Source organism: Sus scrofa, chromosome 2 (assembly GCF_054392235.1).
Source record: "Sus scrofa isolate SSC_HxYL_T2T_F1_AM1 chromosome 2, Sscrofa_HxYL_maternal_Yorkshire_Landrace_v2.0, whole genome shotgun sequence".
NCBI lineage: Eukaryota > Metazoa > Chordata > Mammalia > Artiodactyla > Suidae > Sus > Sus scrofa.
Genome location: NC_139384.1, coordinates 90,720,467 through 90,741,590, shown reverse-complemented (window position 1 = coordinate 90,741,590; position 21,124 = coordinate 90,720,467). Strand labels below are relative to the sequence as shown.

The 21,124-nt window shown below is 47.9% G+C and overlaps 1 protein-coding gene and 1 long non-coding RNA gene across 3 annotated transcripts in view; one reads left to right on the top strand and one right to left on the bottom strand.

The window, feature by feature from the left end:
* N4BP3 (NEDD4 binding protein 3) overlaps window positions 1–21,124 on the top strand; it is an 83,605-nt gene that overhangs the window by 49,048 nt on the left and 13,433 nt on the right. The window contains exon 4 of one of the 2 annotated variants that reach the window (XM_085013776.1): window positions 2,465–2,595. The gene's annotated coding sequence lies outside the window, so the exon portion shown is untranslated. The remainder of the gene's footprint in view (window positions 1–2,464; window positions 2,596–21,124) is intronic. The other variant, XM_085013777.1, reaches the window with a different exon arrangement.
* Window positions 2,455–19,913, bottom strand: LOC106507311 (uncharacterized). The gene is made up of 3 exons (XR_014838005.1): window positions 19,775–19,913; window positions 3,210–3,314; window positions 2,455–2,582 (listed from the first exon to the last, which is right to left on the bottom strand). It is a non-coding gene; the product is annotated as an uncharacterized LOC106507311 (long non-coding RNA).

The window sequence follows — 21,124 nt, the reverse complement described above, 5'->3', positions numbered from 1 at the left end:
TAAACATGAGCTAGTATACCTGCTGAGTGTTAAACCCACCTGCCATCTTGTGCCCTTTCACATTTGCTACCTACGCTTTCCAGCTAAATGATGAAAGAAGCCTGGATGTGCACACTGGCAGACCTGGGTCTGAAGTCCATCTCTCCCACATTTTAACTCTGGTGAAGTCACACAACCTCTCTTGGACTCTGTCTCTGCATCTGTGAAATGGAGCTACTGGTTCCCACTTCTCAGGGTTGTGATAAGGATCAAATGAGGCAATGTCTGCAAAAGCTTTAAGTAAATAGGGAAGAAAGGCTGTAAGAACCACCGGTTTCTGCAGGAGGAAATTCCAGACCAGCCACCAAACTGCTGGAGTCAAGGGCAGGCAGTTCTGTCTTTGAGTAGACCTAGAATGTTCTTTTGTCAAAAGTTCAACAAATAGCTCTTGAGCAGCCATTCTGGGCCCACTATGCAGAGTTACTGCAAAGAAAAAGGCACAGCCCTCAAAGTAGAGGCGGTTAAGCCACCTCCAAACCTACCCCACCAGCCCTCTGCTCAGTCCCGTCACCCCAAGGATGCTCACCTGGGACCTGGTATTCCCACGCTTCCTGACTTCCCTTCCAACTCTGCCCACTCCTGTCACTCCTCTCGCTGCTGCCCTAGTGACCTTCCTGCAACACAGTCATTCACTCACTCACGCATTCCACAATCATGTATTCAGAACTTACTAGTCTTCTGAAAACAAAACAGACCAGAATCCCTGCCCTTCATGGGTTTTACATTTGAGTAACTCTACTAACTCGTTATGTAACTTCTTTGCTTTAAAAGCTCCACTGGCCTCCAATTCTATAAGCTAGAGTCAAAAGTCTTGAGCTTGGCTCTTGGGCCTGCTCACATCTGGCTCCACTTTCTTCCAGCCTCTCCCCGAAATTTCCCAGGAAGGTGGCTTCTCACGGGCTTCAAGCGGGCCACACCCCCCCTTGAACTCAATTTCTTGTTTCCTGGTTGTTTCCTCAGTCTGGGGAATTCCTCTTCCAAGTTAGGGGCAGCTGAATGTTTTCCCTGTCCGGGAACTTGCCTATGAGCTCTGCCACACTCACCTGGGAGCTCCCAAATATCATTTTGCTTTTGCTTCCCCAGCATCTACAGAGTGGATGTTCAGCCATGGAGATCTATTTGTGTGTGTGTGTGTTGAGAAAGAAGCCTGTAATGGACATAAATGGTTTTGTGGGTGGCCAGAGAGAGAAGCAGAGAGCATCTCAGCCGGGAGATGACAGAGGGGGACTTAGGGAGGATGTCCCTGTGGCCTGGGCCTGGATGATGAACAGAATGTGACCACAGGAAGGAGGTCATCTGTCAGCAGAGGGACCAGCAGGTGCAGGCACAGTGTGTCTAAAGACATGAAATGCACTAAGGAGTCATCCAGTGTTCCGTGGGCCAGGAGAGGAAGGCAAGAAAGGGAGCAGACAAAGAAGGTGGGAGAGAGGAGATGTCCCCTGAGTGGGAAAGGCCTTAAATGTCAGGCTAGGGGATCTGACCTCAGCACGTCAGGGGTCAAAAATTCAGGTGGAACCAGAGCAGATTAAGGAGATGAATGTGGCTCAGGGTACCTAGGGCAAGTGCAGACCAGGGCCTTTCTGAAAAGGAGAGGCACTCCTGGCTCCTGGTGATGGAGGCAAGGTCGAAATCTGGGCTCAGGGCTTCCATAGCTTCACATTTAAAAAAAGAGAAGACAGGAGTTCGTGGTACAGTGGGTTCAAAATCTGACTGCAGGAATTCCCATCATGGCTCAACGGTAACGAACCCACTAGAATCCATGTGGATTCAGGTTCAATCCCTGGCATTGCTGTGGCTGTTATGTAGGCCGGCAGATACGGCTCTGATTTGACCCCTAGCCTGGAAACTTCTAAGTGCCGCAGGTGTGGCCCTTAAAAAACAAATAAACAAACAAACAAAAAACTGACAGCGGCTTGGTTTGCTGCTGAGATGTGGGTTCAATTCCCAGACCAGTGCAGTGGATTAAGGAGCCAGCGTTGTCACCACTGTGGCATAGGTCACAGCTGCAGCTCAGACTCAATCCCTGGCCCCAAACTTCCATATGCCATGGGTGCAGCCAAATAAATAAATAAAATAGAAATAAAAAAGAGAAGCCAGAAATCTAGTCTTTATATTGAAATGTTGTGATGGAAAATACCACCACTACCAAACATGTTTATGGGTCTTAAGTTTGCAGCTTCTGGGGTAGGGTTTTAGGTGGCGAGATGTGTATTGGCCCAATAAACTGGTGACAGTTGCGGAAAATTGCCAATACACAGAGTGGAAGCAGCTGCAGAGGCTACAATGGGGCCACAGTAGTTCAAGTGGGCCCAGGTCAGGGGTGGTATGGAAAGGCAGGGGCATGGGGAGGGGTAAGGTTGCCAAACACATACAGAAACCCCCAGTTAAATTCGAGTCTCAGATAAACAAATTATTATTTTTTTAGTATTAAAAAGTGGTATAAAGGACTTCCCTGGTGGCTCAGCAGGTTAAAGATCTGGTGGTGTCACTGTCCTGGTTCCGGTTGCTGCTGTGGTGTGGTTCCATCCTTGGCCAGGGAACTTCTGCAAGCCATGGGTGAGTCAAAAAAAAAAAAATTAAATTTTAAAACATTTAATTGGTATAAAAAATAACCCATTGTTTACCTCAAATTCTAGTTTGCCTCTGTGTTTTGTATTTTTATTTGCTAAATTTGTCCACCTTACAGAGGGGTCCTATTGTGTGGAACTAAGAGTACTTGATAAAAACTGACCACATGGGGAGTGGTAGGGGTGGGAGTGGGGGTCGTGTGCAGGGTCTGGAGTCCTTGGTGGCCCAAGGCAGGGCAGTAGCACCTAGCTGGGGGGCCTGGTGAGGGCGGCCGGGGGCCTGCAAACCCAGACCCGTGCCACCATCCTGGATAGAGATCAGAGAATCCCAGAGACCCGCATCACTTGCCTCCTTGCTCCAGTCAAGTGTATGCAGGGTGACCCTCAGCCTGGGCTCAGGAACAATGAGGAGATGGGGTGAGGGGGTTTGGACATGAGGAGGAACATTGGGACATTGTCCATTCCAGGGGCCTCTCTCCCTGCAGCACAGCATAGCCAAGTACTGAGTGCCGAGCATCTGCCTCTTCGCGTCAGGTACAGGGATCTGGGCTCCCTGTGGCTTCATCCCCTGGACCCACTACTCGGGTGATAGCCTGTACACACCTGTGCGCAGGCAGATCTGGAGGGATCTGTTCTCTGCTGGACCCCGAGGCCGGGTGAAGGTCAGCACCAGGTTATCTCCTCCCTCTCAGCAGGTCTTGCAGGCTCCTCAAAGCAATATTTGAGCAGTTTGTGATCAGGACAGAAATGGAGTTCCCTTGTGGCTCAGTGGGTTAAGTACCCAACAGTGTCCCTGAGGATGCAGGTTCCATCCCTGACCTTGCTCGCTGGGTTAAGGATCTGGCCTTGCTGCAGAGTAGGTCGCAGGTGTGGCTTAAGCCAGATCTGGCATTGTTGTGGTTGTGGTGTAGGCCTGCAGCTGCAGCTCCTCTTGGACCTCTAGCCTGGGAACTTTCATATGCCACAGGTGTGACTCTAAAAAGAAAAAAAAAGAAGGAAAAAACCTGACAACAGCTGAACCTGCATGAGGCAAAATTTATGATTGGCTTTAAAATATTTGAAATGTTGGAAAAATTCAGGTCTTCTTGACATAATTTAGATCTGCAAAACCTGATCTAGGAGATTGGATTTGATAGAAATATCAGTCACAAGAGGAAAAGAAAACTGACTGGTGAAGAAATTAATTTTATTTTAAAATTAGATTAAAAAGCAGTGATACCCATGAAAATTATTTTGGCAAAATAACTTGAAGTGCAAAAAATAACAAATGGCTTGACTTTGCTATATTTAAATTTTTATCATCAGATTTGCTTTAATGAAATTTATTCAAAAACTGCTTTGTAGAAGTTCCCATCATAGCTCAGTGGTAACAAACCCAACTAGTATCCATGAGGACTTAGGTTTGATCCCTGGCCTTGATCAGTTGGTTAAGGATCCGCCTTTGCTAAAAGCTGTGGTGTAGGTCACAGACTCAGCTTGGATCTGGTGTGGCTGTGGCTGTTGCTGGCAACTGTAGCTCCAATTGGACCCCTAGCCTGGGAGCTTCCATATGCCTCAGGTGTGGCCCTAACAAGACAGAAAAAAAAAAAAAAAAGAAGTGCTCGGAGTTCCTGTCATGGCTCAGTGGTTAACGAACCTGACTAGTATCCATGAGGATGCAGGTTCAATCCCTGGCCTCACTCAGTAAATTAAGGATCTGGTGTTGCCGTGAACTCTAGTGTAGGTCACAGACGTGGCTCGGATCCTGTGTTGCTGTGGCTGTGGCGTAGGCCAGCAGCTGTAGCTCTGATTCGACCCCTAGCCTGAGAGCTTCCATATGCCAAGGGTGCAGCCCTTAAAAACAAAAGCCAAAAAAAAAAAAAAGGGGGGGGGGCTTTGTTAACCCAAAAAAGAATCGTCAGTATTGGCAAAAATTCTAATTAAAATATTTTCATTCAAGAAAATCACAAGGTCAAAGTGCCCCCTTCCTATTGAAGACTCACAATTTTATATATCTCTGCCTGACCTCCAGACCCAAATATGCAATGCCTGTGGAATATTCTGTCTTGGACATCCCATAGCCTCATCAAATATATATACCCAAAGCCAAACTGCTGATCTTCTCTCCCCAAACTGATCTTCCTCTCAGACAGACACCTGTCTCTGAGACTGAGACTATCACTCATTCGGTTACTCCTGCCAAATACTGGAGGCATTCTCCACCCTCACCTCCCACATTCCCCTAAACACAGACAATAAGCCCATGGCGTTCCCATTGTGGCTTATTGGGTTAAGACCCTGTCATAGTGTCTGTGAGGATGCAGGTTTGATTCCTGGCTTTGCTCAGCGGGTTAAGGATCTAACACTGTTGTGGCCTTAAGTGGAAGAAAAAGAAAAAAGAATGCAAGCCCATCATTTCAATGTACAGAGTGGCTCTCAAAATTTGTCCTCTCAGAGTTCCCGTCAAGGCACAGCAGAAACGAATCCGACTGGGAACCATGAGGTTGCAGGTTCAATCCCCGGCCTCGCTCAGTGGGTTAAGGATCTGGCATTGCCATGAGTTGTGGTGTAGGTCGCAGACACAGCTTGGATCTGGCATTGCTGTGGCTGTGACCCAGGCTAGCAGCTGTGGCTCCAATTCGACCCCTAGCCTGGGAACCTCCATATGACATGGGTGCAGCCCTTAAAAAAAAAAAAAAAAAAATTGTCCTCTCTCCAGCTCTCCCTCCAATGCCTTCATCCAAGCTTATAGCATCTTCCACATGGATTAACATAACTAGTCTCCCCCAAACCACTGTTGGACACTCTGATCCATCCTCCCCACTAACAGTGTGATAGTTTCAAAAGCAAACCAGGGGAGTTTCTTGGTGGTCTCATGTTTAGGAATCAGCCCTTCCACCGCTGATCCCTGGCCTGGGAACTGAGAGCCCACAGCAAGTGGTGGGAAGGAAGGAAAGAAAGAAGGGAGGGAGGGGAAGAAGGAAGGGAAAGTAAACCAGAATCTTTCTTCAAGATAAAGCAGTCTAGGAGTTCCCATTGTGGCTCAGTGGTTAACGAATCCGGACTGGGAACCATGAGGTTGTGGGTTTGATCCCTGGCCTTGCTCAGTAGGTTAAGGATCCAGTGTTGCCATGAGTTGTGGTGTAGGTTGAAGATGTGGCTCAGATCTGGCGTTGCTGTGGCTCTGGTGTAGGCTGGCGGCTATAGCTCCAATTAGGCCCCTAGCCTGGGAACCTCCATATGCTGTGGGTGCGGCCCTGGGAAAGACCAAAAAGAAGAAAAAAAAAAAAAAAGATAAAGCAGTCTAGACATTTTGAACAAAACCTCCTGCTGAAGACAGCTAAAAGAGCTGGTCAAATGTTTATAACATTCAGGACCTAGAAATTATCATGCTAAGTGAAATCAGCCATACAATGAGACACCAACATCAAATGCTTTCACTGACATGTGGAATCTGAAAAAAGGACAGACTGAACTTCTTTGCAGAACAGATGCTGACTCACAGACATTGAAAAACTTATGGTCTCCAGAGGAGACAGTTTGGGGGTTGGGGGGATGTGCTTGGGCTGTGGGATGGAAATTCTGTGAAATCCAATTGTTAAGATCATTATACAACTACTGATGTGATAAATTCATTTGAGTAATAAAAAAAAGTGGAAAAAAAAGTGAAAAAAATAAACAATTAAAAAAATGTTTATAACATTCATACACATACACACACTCTCTTAAAAGCATCAAAGAGATAACAGGATAAAAATGAGGAATTGCTGTGCATAGGTCTAATTGAGAACATGATTCCAAAAAAGGTGACCCTGATACTTGATGCAATGGTTGCCCCAGAAGCTTTCGCCAGTTGGAAACAAATGACTGAGAGGCCAAGCTCACATCTAGTGGCCTTGCATGGCTGGAGACAAAAATCAGAGTCAGGGGCCTGCCATGGGTGAGAGACTGATAAACCAGCCCAACACTATGCTCGGCCTCAAAGAACTGCACCCCAGAAGTAAAAGGTGAACTGAAAGCAAACCAGCCCTTCCCTGAATGATAGTCAAGCTCTGAGTCATCCAGGTGCCCCAGAAAACATCATGCCCTAAGTATGAACTGACATGATCTCAGTTTGCTAATCCCTCCAGGCACCTAGCAAAAGCAATAGAAAATTCTCCTTGGTGAATTACAAAACCACCTCATTTCAAATTATTGCTACAAATCATTTCATAAGTACCATATTCAACATACAAAAACAAACAAACGAACTAGACACAGGATTCTTTGAGAAAAACCCATCAGAAATAATAGTCAATCGAAATAGAGCTGGAGGAACTCCAGACTATAAAACAAATTACACTTAAATGGAGTTACCATTGTGGCTTAGCAGGTTAAGAACTGGACATAGTGTCTGTGAGGATGAAGAACAGGAGCAAGGCTGCCCTTGCTCAGCAGGTTAAGGAGCCAGGTTCCGCTCAGATTCTGAGTTGTTGTAGCTGTGTTGTAGGCCAGCAGCTGCAGCTCCGATTCAACCCCTACCCTGGGAACTTCCATATGCCCCATGTGCAGACTTTAAAAAAGAAAAAAAAGAAAGAGAACAGGAGGGCTAGTCAGAAGAAACGAACCAGAAAGAAGTGTGGAAAGATGGGAGTTCCCGCTATGCTGTAACAGGATTGGCAGTGTTTCTGCAGTGCCAAGACACTGGTTCAATCCCAAGTCCAGCACAGTGGGTTAAAGGATCTGGCATTGCTACAACTGTGGCATAGGTCACAACTGTGGCTCCACTCTGATCCCTGGCCCAGGAAATTCATATGCCACAGGGCAGCCAGAAAAGAAAAAAATGAAGAAGTATGGAAAAAGAAAAGGATGGAAAATATAGAAGAAAAGGTTACAGCTAAGGAAGTTTCAATAAGACCTTACATAGGTCTAATTGCAGTTCCAGAAGGCGAGAAGAGAGGGAGAGACCAGAACAGAGGCAATATCTTATTCTATTAATTTTTTTTTCTTTTTTCTTTTATTTATTTATTTTTGCTTTTTAGGCCACAGCTGCAGTATATGGAGGTTCCCAGGCTAGGGGTCAAATCAGAACTACAGCTTCCAGCCTACACCACAGCCACAGCAATGCTGGATCTGAGCCGCGTCTGCAACCTACACCACAGCTCACAGCAATAACCAGATCCTTAACCCACGAGCAAGGTCAGGGATTGAACCCACAACTTCATGTATCCTAGTTGGATTCATTTCTGCTGTGCCATGACGGAAACTCCAGTTTTCTTTTCTTTTCTTTTTTCTTTTTTTTTTTTTTTAATTTCAAGTATTGTTCATTTACAATGATGTGCCCAGGCAATATCTTTTTTTAAATTTTGCTTTTTTAGGGCCGCACCTGTGGCATATGAAGGTTCCCAGGCTAGAGGCTGAATCAGAGCTATAGCCGCTGGCCTATACCACAGCCACAGCTACATCAGATCTGAGCTGCATCTGCGACCTATGCCACAGCCCATGGCAACACTGGATCCTTAAGCCACTAGGCAAGGCCTGGGATCAACCTATGTCCTCATGGATACTAGTCAGGTTCGTTAACTGCTGAGCCATGGTGGGAACTCCCCAAGGCAATGTCTTAATAGGTGATGGCTAAGAATCTTCCAGAATGCATGGAAGATACCAGTCACAGACTTGAGAGCTCAAATGCATCCTAATCAGAATATATAAAAAGAAATCAATGCCTTGACCCGTGGCCCTTACCTTGAATCATGGTGAAAACGCAGAAAATCAAAGAAAGGAAAATGGTAAAAGCATCCGGAGGAAAATAGGTAATAGGGCGGGTTATTTACCTCTTGTATTTCAGGTCCTACCCCACCCTTCTATTACCTGCTCTGGGATGCTGGGGTGAGGGTCTGGAAATTCTGGGATTTCCCAGATCCCCTTGCCAGCTGATTTCCTGTTCATTTCTTCCACTGGGAGGTGCTAAAGGGAGATCAGTGATTAGTAGGTGGGAGAAAGGGATTCCCTTCAGTCAGCTTCCCTTCAGGAGCCTCTAGCTCCTTTCAGTCCTCCCACTACTGGCCACACCAAACTCCCTTGCAAGCCAGCAGGGCCTTTCTTGTGGGCAGAGCCCCAGCTGCTGTTCCTCTTCCAAGCCCCTGGGTTCTATTAACCCTGATTCTTCCCTTTTATCCTCTCAAGCCAAGGGGTGGGAGCTGCTTCCTGTAATTACTAGTATCCGGGTAAACTCAGCATCCTCTTTTGCTCTTGCAGCCTTCAAATATCTCTGTAAACAATCATCTTATGTATTATATTCCCTTTGTTTGAAAAAAACTAGTTTAGTTTATTTTTTCCTGAGTGGACCCTAAGTGCTGCAGAACTCTTCAAAGAAGCCATGATGTGTTGATAGCATATTGTTCCCAATTACAGTCTTCTCTCATGTCCTTGGGGGATTGGTTCTAGGACCCCTGTGGATACCAAAATCTGAGGATGCTCAAGTCCCTTACATAAAATGGTGTAAGAGTTCCTATTGTGGCTCAGTGGTTAATGAATCCGACTAGCATCCATGAGGATGCAGGTTCGATCCCTGGCCTTGCTTAGTGGGTTAAGGATCTGGCATTGCTGTGAGCTGTGGTGTAGGTCCAGACATGGCTTGGATCTGGCATGGCTGTGACTGTGGCGTAGGCTGGCGGCTACCGCTCCAATTGGTCCCCTAGCCTGGGAACCTCTATATGCCATGGGTATGGCCCTAGAAAAGACAAAAAGACAAAAAAAAAAAAAAAAATTTGGTGTACTTTTGTATATAACCCACATACATCCTCCTGTGTACTTCAAATCATTTCTAGATTACTTATAGTACTTAATTAAATAGTTAGCAGGGCATATGGCATATGGCAGATTCAAGTTTTGCTTTTGGAACTTCCTGGAATTTTTTTTCAAATATTTTTGATCGATGGTTGAATCCACAGACACAAAACCCTTGGATATGGAGGGCCCATGTATTTGCCACTAATCCCCATGAGAAGCTAGTATTTTCCCACCCTGCTGACATCAGACTTTGACCATCAACATATGTGGATAAGCAATGTCTGCCACCATTTCTCAACAAAAGTTTTACGAACCATCACGTGATTTTGCCACAGCTCTTTTCCCTCTGCTGGGAGACTAGCATGTCCCAGGTAGAAGCTGCAGAACAACCCATGCAGGACATGGAAAGCAAGCTAGAAATAAACCTTTGTTTTTGCAAGCCAAGGAAATTTAGGAGCTGTTTGTCACTGCAGCATACTCTAGCAAAATCTAAGTCACAGAATTTGACTGTATCTGGCTCCTTAATGGCAAAAATAGAAGCCAGCAGATGGTTGAACAATAGCTTCAATGTACTGAAAGAAAATTAGTGCCAACTTAGAATTCTATACACAGAGAAACTATCCTTTAAGATAAATAATGCTAAATAAAGACATTTTCATAAGAAGCTGAGAAAACAGTCCATCAAAAGACTATTACACATGAATGGAATTCTAAAGGCTATTTTGTAGAGAGAAGGAAAATTATCTGAGATGGCAGATCATGGATGAAGGAAGGAATGAAGGACAAAAACCATGGAAGATATGTGGGTCAATCCAGCTGAAGATTGGCTATATGAAAGAACAATAATGAAGTCCATGGAGTTACAGATACGGTAGCTTGGAAGTCAAAGGGTAGTGACTGGAAGGAATTAAAGTGTCCTAAAGTCTTCATATATTCACCAGAAAGGAGATACACTAACATCTTGTGCCCCCTGAAATGCACCGAGAAGGCACACATCTCTGTGGCGCCCTTCTCCACGTTGTGCAGTCTCGACAAACACAAGTTGAGGGTATTCTACAGCACACCTGGGCAATGCTCTTCCAAAAAGTGAGGTCATGAAAGATGAAGAAAGACTGGGGAACCATCAGAGTCTGGAGGAGACTAAGAAGACATGACAACTAGGGAGTTCCTATTGTGGCACAGCAGAAACGAATCCAACTAGTATCCGTGAGGATGCGGGTTCTATCCCTGGTCTTGCTTAGTGGGTCGGGGATCCATCATTGCCATGAGCTGTGGCGTAGGTTGCAGACTCGGCTCGGATCTGGTGTGGCTGTGGCTGTGGTGTAGGCTGGCAGCTGCAGCTCTGATTCGACCCCTTGCCTGGGAACTTCCATATGCTTCCAGTGTGGCCCTAAAAAATGAAAAACAAAAACAAAAACCTAATTGAAAATTAAATTAAAAAAAAAATCAGAGTTCCCGTTGTGGCGCAGTGGTTAATGAATTTGACTAGGAACCATGAGGTTGTGGGTTCGATCCCTGGCCTTGCTTGGTGGATTAAGGATCCAGCGTTGCTGTGAGCTGTGGTGTAGGTTGCAGACGCAGGTCGGATCCTGCGTTGCTGTGGCTCTGGTGTAGGCCGGTGGCTACAGCTCTGATTCAACCCCTAGCCTGGGAATCTCCATATGCCACGGGAGCAGCCCAAGAAATGGCAAAAAGACAAAAAAAAAAAAAAAATCACCCAGAAACATTGACGATTACTATTTCTGGTGTGTTTTCTGCCCGTCCATTATCTTGCATGTGGTGATGTTTTACATTCCTCATAAGTAAAATCATGTCAGACACTGTTTTTATTCCACACCAGGCTTTCAGAGATGTTACCTACCACGTTTATATCCTACAAGCATCATCACTGCCATTTTACAAAGAAGGAAATTAAGGTCTAGAGTAGACTAAAGGTCAAACAGGTAATAAAGGCCCAGATTCACTGTGAGTACAGATCCCCTGATGACTATTTCTGGAACCACACAAAAATCCAACTGGAGTTATCTTGTACAGAAGCAGGTTAAGGATCTAGCATTGTCACTGCAGTGGCTCAGGTCACTGCTGTGGTGCAGGTTTGATTCCTGGCCCAGGGATTTGCATATGCTGTGGGCACAGCCACAAAAAATTTGAGGGCTTTATAATTAAGAATTTCAAATTATATATATATGTTATATATGATTCATATTTCATAAATATGCAGGCATGTATGTACAGACATATAAAGTCATAACATGAGTCATCAGGTAAATATGAATTTTAAATATAATATCCCTTCAGGAGTTCCCATTGTGGTGCAGCAGAAACAAATCTGACTAGGAACCGTGAGGCTGCGGGTTTGATCCCTGGCCTTGCTCAGCAGGTCAAGGATCCGGCGTTGCCGTGAGTTGTGGTGTAGGTCACAGATGTGGATCAGATCTGGCATGGCTGTGGCTGTGGTGTAGGCCAGCACCTACAGCTCTGATTAGACCTCTAGCCTGGGAACCTCCAGATGCTGTGGGTGTGGCCTTAAAAAGACAAAAAAATATATATAATTTCAGATTTATCAATATAGATTTTTTTTTAAGTCTGACAAAACACATATTGGAAAGAATTTTCAGTGGCTAGAACTTTTTTCTTCCTGTCTCTCTCTCTCTCTCTTTTTTTTTTTTTTTTCTTTTTATGGCCACACATGTAGCATAGGGAAGTTTCCAGACTAGGGGTCAAATCGGAGCTACAGCTGTGGGCCACAGCTACAGCCACAGCTACTCAGGATCCGAACCAAGCCTGCCACCTACACCACAGATCATGGCCACACCAGATCCTTAACCCACTGAGTGAGGCCAGGGATCAAACCCACATCCTCATGGATACTAGTTGGATTCATTTCCACTGTGCCACAACTGGAACTCCCAAAACCCAATTCTTGAAGAGTAAATTCATCCACTTGTTCATGCATGTGTTTAACCAGAGTTTGCACCTCCTGGGGGGAGAGAGTGTAGGAGACAACAATCCCACCATTAATTTGCTTCCATGCTAAAGATTTTATGCCTACAGCCCAGAGCCCGCAGCCACACAGCTTGGCCTAGTGTGACTAGGTAGGACACGGTGACATGCCCCTGCAAGAAAGGACCCATGGCCCAGCTACGAGGAGTGTGGCTGGATGACAGTGCCCAGCTGTCAGCATCTTTTGGGTCCATGGGCTTTCAGATGAAGGTTACACTCTTCTCCGGAGGCCAGCAAGGGGGTGGTATAAGGACCTCTTCTACCGCGAGGCAGATCTGAGCTCCGAGCTGGGCAAAGCAGTTGGGGTCTGAATCAGCTGGGAGCACCCTCTGCCCAATCCTGCTCCCTTCTCTTTTCGTTCATAAACCCTTGAGTTCCTAATTCCATCTCAGCATCTGTTGCCCAGAGGATAGACCTGCAACAAACTGTTTGGTAGGTTTGCGGACTTTCCCACTGACTCCAGTGGGTGAACTAACCCAGAGATGGTCTTTGTCCTGGGCAGCCTGGTAAGCCTCCTGGGGCAAACAGCTGTGTGCCAGGTAAGAGGCTAGTCCAGGGCCTGAATTCCCTGATGTCTGCACCACAAACACAATGCTGTGCTCATCCCGCCATCAGACCTGCCAGGGTGTGACCAACTCCTGCTTGGAGGACCTTGAGGACCGGATCTCAGAGGAGGTGGAGCAGCAGGGGGGAGGGGAATGGCTGCTGCCCGCGACGTTTGGTCAGAGGGTGGGGTGGGAGTGTGCCAGGCGGGTGAGGGTGTGTGCCAGCCTGTCTGGCTCTCCTGGGTGGGGCTGGATGAATGGGTACAGGCGGCGGCCTCGCATGGCTCTGTGAGTCGAGCCTGCTGCGGACTGGGGATGGAAGCCAGATAGGCAGATGTGCTGGGCCCATCTCCTCAGTGGCCAAGGAAGGGGAACAAAGCAGGCACCTGGGGATAACCTCTGCCAGGGCAGCCGACCCAGGGGAGAGGGCAGATTTCCAGACTTCAAAGGCCTGTGGTGTTTTGGGGCCCAGGGCAGTGCATGGATAGATGGAAGGCAGGTGAGGCACCCGCTGGGTGGACATGTAAGTGAAGGAGTGCATGACTCACTAGGTAGTGAGCCCCCAAGATCAGGACCTAACTGGTCACTCCTGGGGCTCCCACCCACTGTGGTAAGCATCCCTCTTTCGGTGCTGAAGCTTGAACTTTAGCACATCACCATCTTTTCCACACAGGCGGGAATCCACCGGTGACCCCCCGGTCTCTCCTTCTGGCCCTCCCTGTAGGGAGGAGAGAGGAAAGAGCTTCCTCATTCCATCTCAGGAGAGGAGTGGCAGTGGGCAGATGGCCCAGGCGCTGGTGGAAGGCAGAACAGAAACCGTGCGTCTGTTGCCTATGAGAAGCCCTGCCTGATCTGAACCCTTCATACCTGTGAAATCACCTGCCCTAAAATGAAATGCATGTTATAACTGAAAATGTTTATCTACATTGAACTATTGAGGGATGATACATCATAATGTCTGGAAGTTGCTTTAACCCAGGAGTGGAGTTCCTATTGTGGCTCAGCAGGTTAAGAACCTGATTAGTGTCCATGAAGACACAGGTTTGATCCCTGGCCTCACTCAGTGGGTTAAAGAATCTGTTGTTGCTGTGGCTGTGGTGTAGGCTGGCAGCTACAGCTCAGATTCGACCCCTAGCCTGGGAACTTCCACATGCCCCATATGTGGCCCTAAAAAGTAAAAAAAAATAAGAGAGCCCAGGGGTTGGGGAGGGGCTGGGGGCATGGTGGGGTGGGTGGTGGATATGAAGATGAATAAAATCATCACATTGGGTGATGGGTACCTAGGAGGTCTTCTACCTTTATGCATATTTGGAAATTTCCATAATTAAGCTTTAGAAGGAATCTAGGTAAAGTCTTTGTTTTTAAAATATGTTCTACTACCAGCACCTTTTAGTGAACACCATATACTTTTTACTTTTAAAAAATTTCACTTCAGTATACTTTTTTCTTGTAAAAATTTCTAATTGTAGTAAAATACACATATCACACAATTTGCCATCTTAACCTTTTTTTTTTCTGTCTTTTGTCTTTTTAGGGCCACACCTGCAGCATATGGAGGTTCCCAGGCTAGGGGTCCAATCAGAGCTGTAGCTGCCGGCCTACACCACAGCCACAGCAACGCCAGATCCGAGCCGAGTCTGTGACCTACACCACAGCTCACCGCTTAACCATCTTTACATTGGGCCTCGCATCTTCACAACACTTTAATTGTTGTTGCCACAGTCTTTCCCAGACTTTTCCAAATCCTCTCCCCCACTAATCTCCCCTCTACCCCCAATCTCTCCACCACCTGGGTGGCAGCAGGGCCTGGGCCTGGATTTTGTGGTGGCTCCTGCAGATCTGGGCTCCCTGCCCCAGGGCAGGCACCTGAGCAAGTGGAATGATCCACTTCTACTCCCACCTGTGGCCTGAGGCTGCCCTGTGTCACAGTCACTGGGGAAGGCGGGCAGGGGGAGAGTAGAGGTGAACTTGGGCTCCTCCCCAGCACAGGTGACTCAAGGAGGGCACTTCAGGTCTCAGAAGTCCACGTTCACCCCAGGGTTTGTGGGGCACAGCACCCTGGGTGTGGGGTGAGGGCGGGTGAGCAGGGTCCTACAGCCTTTACCACGATAGCCACAGTGCCCCAGCAGTGACACAGCTCTCAGGTTTAGAACACTCTTGGAGGAGCTGGCAGGAGCTAGCGCGGGCAACAGGAGTTACCTGTTAGCCTGCCCTTGGCAAATTCTGAAATCCTCAGTTGCTGCCTCTCTAGAAACGCTCAGCTCCTGGCCCTCCTCCCAAGGGCTAGGGCCTGGCCCCAGGGGACAGAGAGGACAAAGGAGGGCCAGGAGCAAGTCACTGTTATCTTTAAGACATTTCATCCTTGATTTGATTCTGCCTGCTTACAAATGAAGAAACTAAGGCTCAGTGGGGTCATCAGAAAGTTATGGGGATTAGAGCCAGGGTGCCTTTCCTCATCCTCCTCCGCTGGGTTAGAAAGGAGTCATGAAGTGGCCTTTTTGCAGATGGTGGATTGCAGCTGAGTGCGGTCAGCTGTCAGCTTTGGGAAGGCACTGGGGGATGTGCACTGGAGGCTTAGGACTTACTGTCTCCTGGGGGTGACAGCCAGGTGCCCCACAAATGCTCATGCACTGCATCAAGCGCCACCCCAGTGACAGAGGATGGCGGGGGTGGGGGTAGTTTTGTCTCAGGGGTGGGAGAAGGGGCCTTGGGCAGAGTGGGTGCCCTTAATGGCTTCTCCCAACAGCAAGCACTTACAGATGAGGACATTGAGGCAGGGGCTAGTGCTGGGCCTGAAGGAGCTGTGGGACCAGTCCTGAAGGATGCCCCCTCTCAAGTGGGGGAAAGTGGAGAAAGAATGCGTGGGCTGGAAATGTCCCTCTGGGGCAGAGTGGGCAAAGGCCAAGGCCAGGCAGTGGAGCCCAGGCAGGCTGCTGCAACAATCGAGGAGAAAGGTGATGAAGTCAGAGGTGGCAGCCAGAGAGAAGGGGAAAATTCTGAGTCTCTCTGGGATGGCTCTAGGATTTTACAGTCCTGGCCACTGTGCAAGGAGCATGGATGCACTTACTACCCAGCCCAGGAAGACAGACCCAAGACAGCCTGAGTGGGTTCTGGGTGGGGGTCCACAGCCTTCCCAGCTACTTCAAGACAGGCTCTGTGGCAAGCATTTTGACCTTCTGATAAACTTTCCCCATAAGGAGAAGGAGAAGGACAAACTGACATTTGCCTACTCTTTGCAAGAACCATGCTGAACATGTGCTTTACAGTGATACTTAATCCTCCTAGCCAAATTATGATCCATCTTTCTTTTTTGGGCCATGCCCACAGCATGTAGAATTCCTCGGCCAGGGATTGAACTCACGCAGCAGCGGTGGCCAGAGCCACAGCGCTGACAATGCTGAATCCTTAACCCCTGAGCCACGAGGGAACTCCCTCTGATACCCTTTTGGAGAAAACCAAGGGCAGAGAAAGAAATGAAATTCTTCAAGGCCAGCCGATTCAGGAAGTAGGTGCATCCAGGAAGCTTCTCTCCCTTCCCCTGGCCCTGTGCCCTAAACGCCTCACCCCTTGGCACTTGGGCAGTGTGGCTCCTGAGCCAACTCCACAGAGGTGCCAAGTCTGAGGACAGGTGACCCAGGCAGGAGTGGCTGCTCTGTGAACCCAGAAAGGGTTCGACCTGCATACGACCCCCACCCCTGCCCAGTCTAGCCTCCCCCATGCTATCCAGACAAGCATGTGGGGAGGGGGACAAAGGCTGAGCTCCTGCCCAGTCCACCTTTTTTTTTCTTTTTTGGCTGCATAAGGAGTTCCTGGGCCAGGGGTCAGATCTGAGCTGCAGTTGTGACCTATGCCACAGCTGTGGCATCATCAGATGCTTAACCCACCATGCAGGGCAGGGGATAGAACCTTCATCCCAGCACTCCAGAGACACCACTGATCCTGTTGCACCACAGTGGGAACACCCAGCCCACCTTCTTTTTTTTTTTCTTGTTTGGTTAAAAACATTTTTTTTTTTTTTTGGTCTTTTCTAAAGCCGCACCCATGGCATATGGAGATTCCCAGGCTAGGGGTCCAATCAGAGCTGTAGCTGCCGGCCTACACCACAGCCACAGCAACGCCAGATCCGAGCTGAGTCTTCGACCTACGCCACAGCTCATGGCAACGCTGGATCCTTAACCCACTGAGTGAGGCCAGGAATCGAACCCGCAACCTCATGTTTCCTAGTCGGATTCATTAACCACTGAGCCACAATGGGAACTCCTGGTTTAAAAAATTTTTTTAAATTATAGTTGATTTACAATGTTCTGTCAATTTCTGCTGTACAGTAAAGTGACCCAGTCACACATACACTTATGTTTTTTTTCTCATATTATCCTCCATCATGTTCCATCACAAGTGATTAGATATAGTTCCCTGTGTTATACAACAGGACCTCATTGCTTATCCAGTCCAAATGCAACAGTTTGCATCTACTAACCCCAAACTCCCAATCCATCCCACTTCCTCCCCCTCCCCCTTGGCAACCAGAAGTCTGTTCTCCATGTCCGTGAGTTTGTTTCTTTTCTGTAGATAGATTCATTTGTGCCATATGTTATAGTCTGGATATAAGTGATAGCATATGGTATTTGTCTTTCTCTTTCTGACTTGACTTCACTTAGTATGAGAATCTCTAGATCCATCCATGTTGCTGGAAATGGCATTATTTTGTTTCTTATGTCTGAGTAGTACTCCATTGTGTATGTGTACCACATCTTCTTAATCCATTCATTTGTTGATGGACATTTAGTTTGTTTCCATGACTTGGCTATGGAAGTGCCAGCCCAGCTTTTTAAAGACATCAGAAAGGCATATTGGAGGCCAAGGGCCAAGGGGATAGGGTGAGAACGAGAGCAGCCTGCATGGAGGGAAGAAGTGTAGTTGAACTCCTAGGCGGCAAGAGTTCCAGTTTCCAGGCCCAGCTCTGCAGGAACTAGCTCTGAGATGTGTTTAGGTGGAGCAGGTTGTGTCCCTCTCTGGACCCCAGTTATTTACATCAGAGGAGGTTGGCACTGAGGGCACTCAAGTGTTCAATGTCATGCTCTATGGTTTACGCCCTAAGGTATTAAGCTTCCAAACGTGCCATGTGAGAGTGCATGGCTATGGAGGGGGCACTTCTGGCTTAGAACTATAGCTGCCTATGGAGTTCCTGTCATAGCTCAGTGGTAACAAACCCAACTAGTGTCTGTGAGGACTCAGGTTCAATCCATGGCCTCACTCAGTGGGTTAAGGATCCAGCATTGCCATGAGCTATAGTGTGGGTTGCAGATGCTGCTCGGATCCCGTGTTGCTGTGGAGTAGGCCAGCAGCTGTAGCTCTGATGCAACCCCCAGCCCAGGAATTTCCATATGCTGTGGATGGGGCCCTAAAAAGACCAAAAAAAACAAAAACAAAAACAAAAACACCAAAACAACAACAACAGCAAAAACTAGAGCTGCCTCTCCCCTGAGGCAGCTGGTCCCCTCAGCCCTGCATTCCCCATTCAGGTGATCAGGACAACCTCAAAGGGTTCAGAGAAGCCACGTAGGAAGGAACATCTTCCAAGCCAACTCCTCAACTGGGGAGACGTGGTGATGGTGCTTTTAACAATATAGAGCTCAGACCTGTGCAGGAGGGGAGGGACAGGGAGCAGGAGGGGAATGACAGCTCTGCTGGAGGGGTCAAACCAGGCTGCTTGACATGCCCCAGCCCACTGCACTCCACACCTTAGTGCTCAGCCACCATGCTTCCACCTGCATCTGCCCTCTCTGGCATGCAGCTGCTTTCTTGGTATTCCATTCAGTGGAGACCCTTACCCTCTCCCCTCCTTGCAGTGTCTCTCTAAAATTATTGTTTTCTTATGGCCTCAGGTGCAGCATATGGAAATCCCCAGGCTAGAGGTTGAATCAGAGCTACCGCTGCTGGCCTACACCACAGTCACAGCAATTCGGGATCCGAGCCTTGTCTGCAACCTACTCCATAACTCAGTGCAATGCTGGATCCTTTAACCTACTGAGTGAGGCCAGGGATGGAACCCACCTCCTCTTGGATACTAATCAAGTTCATTATCAGGGAGCCACTACAGGAACTCCTGTCTTTTATTTTTAAATTTATTATTATTTTTTTGGCCACGCCTGCAGCATGTGAAAGTTCCTGGACCCGGGATGGAACCCACACCACAGCAGTGACACCAAGCTGCTACAGTGACAATACCAGATCCTTACCCCACTGTGCCACAAGAGAACTCCTCGTCCTGTCTTTTATATCTCTGAGCTCCAGAGTATCTTCTAAAGATTTATTTATTTATTTTAGGATCTTAGATTGGTTGCAGCGTGCAGTAGCTTGATGTTGAATCTCAGTTCTCAGACCAGGGATTGAACCCTGGCCGCAGCAGTGATAGAGCTGAATCCTAACCACTAGATCACCAGGGAACTCCCCAGGGTATCTTTTTTTTTTTTGTCTTTTTGCCATTTCTTGAACTGCTCCCACGGCATATGTAGGTTCCCAGGCTAGGGGTCTAATCGGAGCTGTAGCTGCTGGCCTACACCACAGCCACAGCAATGTGGGATCTTAGCCGCGTCTGCGACCTACACCACAGCTCATGGCAACGCCGGATCTTTAACCCACTGAGCAAGGCCAGTGATCGAACGTGCAACCTCATGGTTCCTAATCAGATTCGTTAACCACTGAGCCATGACGGTAACTCCAAGTATTTTCTGATTTCTTTCCTTCCTGCTGGGATGTTCTAAAATACCCGAACACCCTTCCCCTCCCACCTCCTCTGGCAGTCTGGGGCTGGGAAAGAATGTTGCACTGGGTGGGGGGTGGTCAGAAGACCTTGGATAAGTCACTTACCATAGATCCCCATCTTCTCCACCTCATGGAATTTCTTGCCAAGTCAATTCTTCTTTCAAACCGTGAACATCCTTCCCCTCTCCCCACCACCCCTCCAAGGGAGGCGCTCTGTGGCCTCCTTCCTTTTCTGTGACACTCCTATAATCTGGCCTCCCTGCCTCAACCACCTCACAGGGCCTGTGTACACACCCCAAAGGCCAGCTGGTTCCTTACACTCCCCTGTCTCCACATCTCAGAGGCTCCTGTGGCGCATGTCGAGAGGCATCTCTGGGTCAGTTCCAATGTGCCTCTCTCCCACTGACCTTTCCCCACCCCCAGGGCTCTGGGCTCACTACCAGGCTTGCCTCCACCCAACCATGCCCTGCTTTCTCCAGCCACAGGCTCTTGCTCCATCATGAGCATCCTCCTCCATGGAAAGGCTTTCCATCCTTCAAGTACAGTCTCAAAAGCCACTTCCCCAGTGAGGTCTTCCCTCAGGCCCCCTAAAAGGCGAAGTGTGTGCTTGTTCTAAACCTTCATTGTAACTCAACCAATTGGGGGCTCCTCAGGGGCTGATACCCAGAGCAGTTATTAATGACCAATCATCTGAAGTCTGACACTTCCATTGTCGGGAAATTGTTAAGGATGGCATAGAAGGCAGGGGTTTGCAGAATGGAGGCCTGTGGGCCAAATCTGATGCATGGGTAACATGATGTCTTTTTTTCTTTTTTTTTTCTTTTTAGGGCTGTACCTGCAGCATATGGAAGTTCCCAAGCTAGGGGTCGAATTGGAGCTGCAGCTGCTGGCCTACACCACAGCCACAGCAACGCTGGATCTGAGCCGCGTCTGCGACCTACACCACAGTTCACAGCAATGCCAGATCCTTAACCACTGAGTGAGGCCAGGGATCAAACCTGCAACCTCGTGGTTCCTAGTCGGATTCCTTTCTGCTGTGCCACAATGAGAACTCCAACCATTTTTAAAGTATACAATTCAGTGGCATTTAGCACATTCACAGTGTTGTGCAACCACCACCTCCATCTGGTTCCAAAACACCTTCCTCATACCAAAAGAAACCCCACGTCCATTAAGCAGTCACTCCTGGTTCATTCCTCCCCACAACTCTGGCCCTAATTTGCCTTCTATCTGTATGGATCTACCTGCTTCGTATAAGTGAAATCATACCACACCTGGCTCTACGTGTCTGGTTTCTTTCACTTAGCAAAATTGTTTGGCAGTTCACCCATGCTGTAGCATGTATAAGAACACCATAACTGGAGTTCCCGTTATGGCTCAGCAGATTAAGAACCCAACATGGTGTCCATAAGGATTAGATGCCTCAGAGTTAAGGATCTGGCGTTGCTGTTGCTC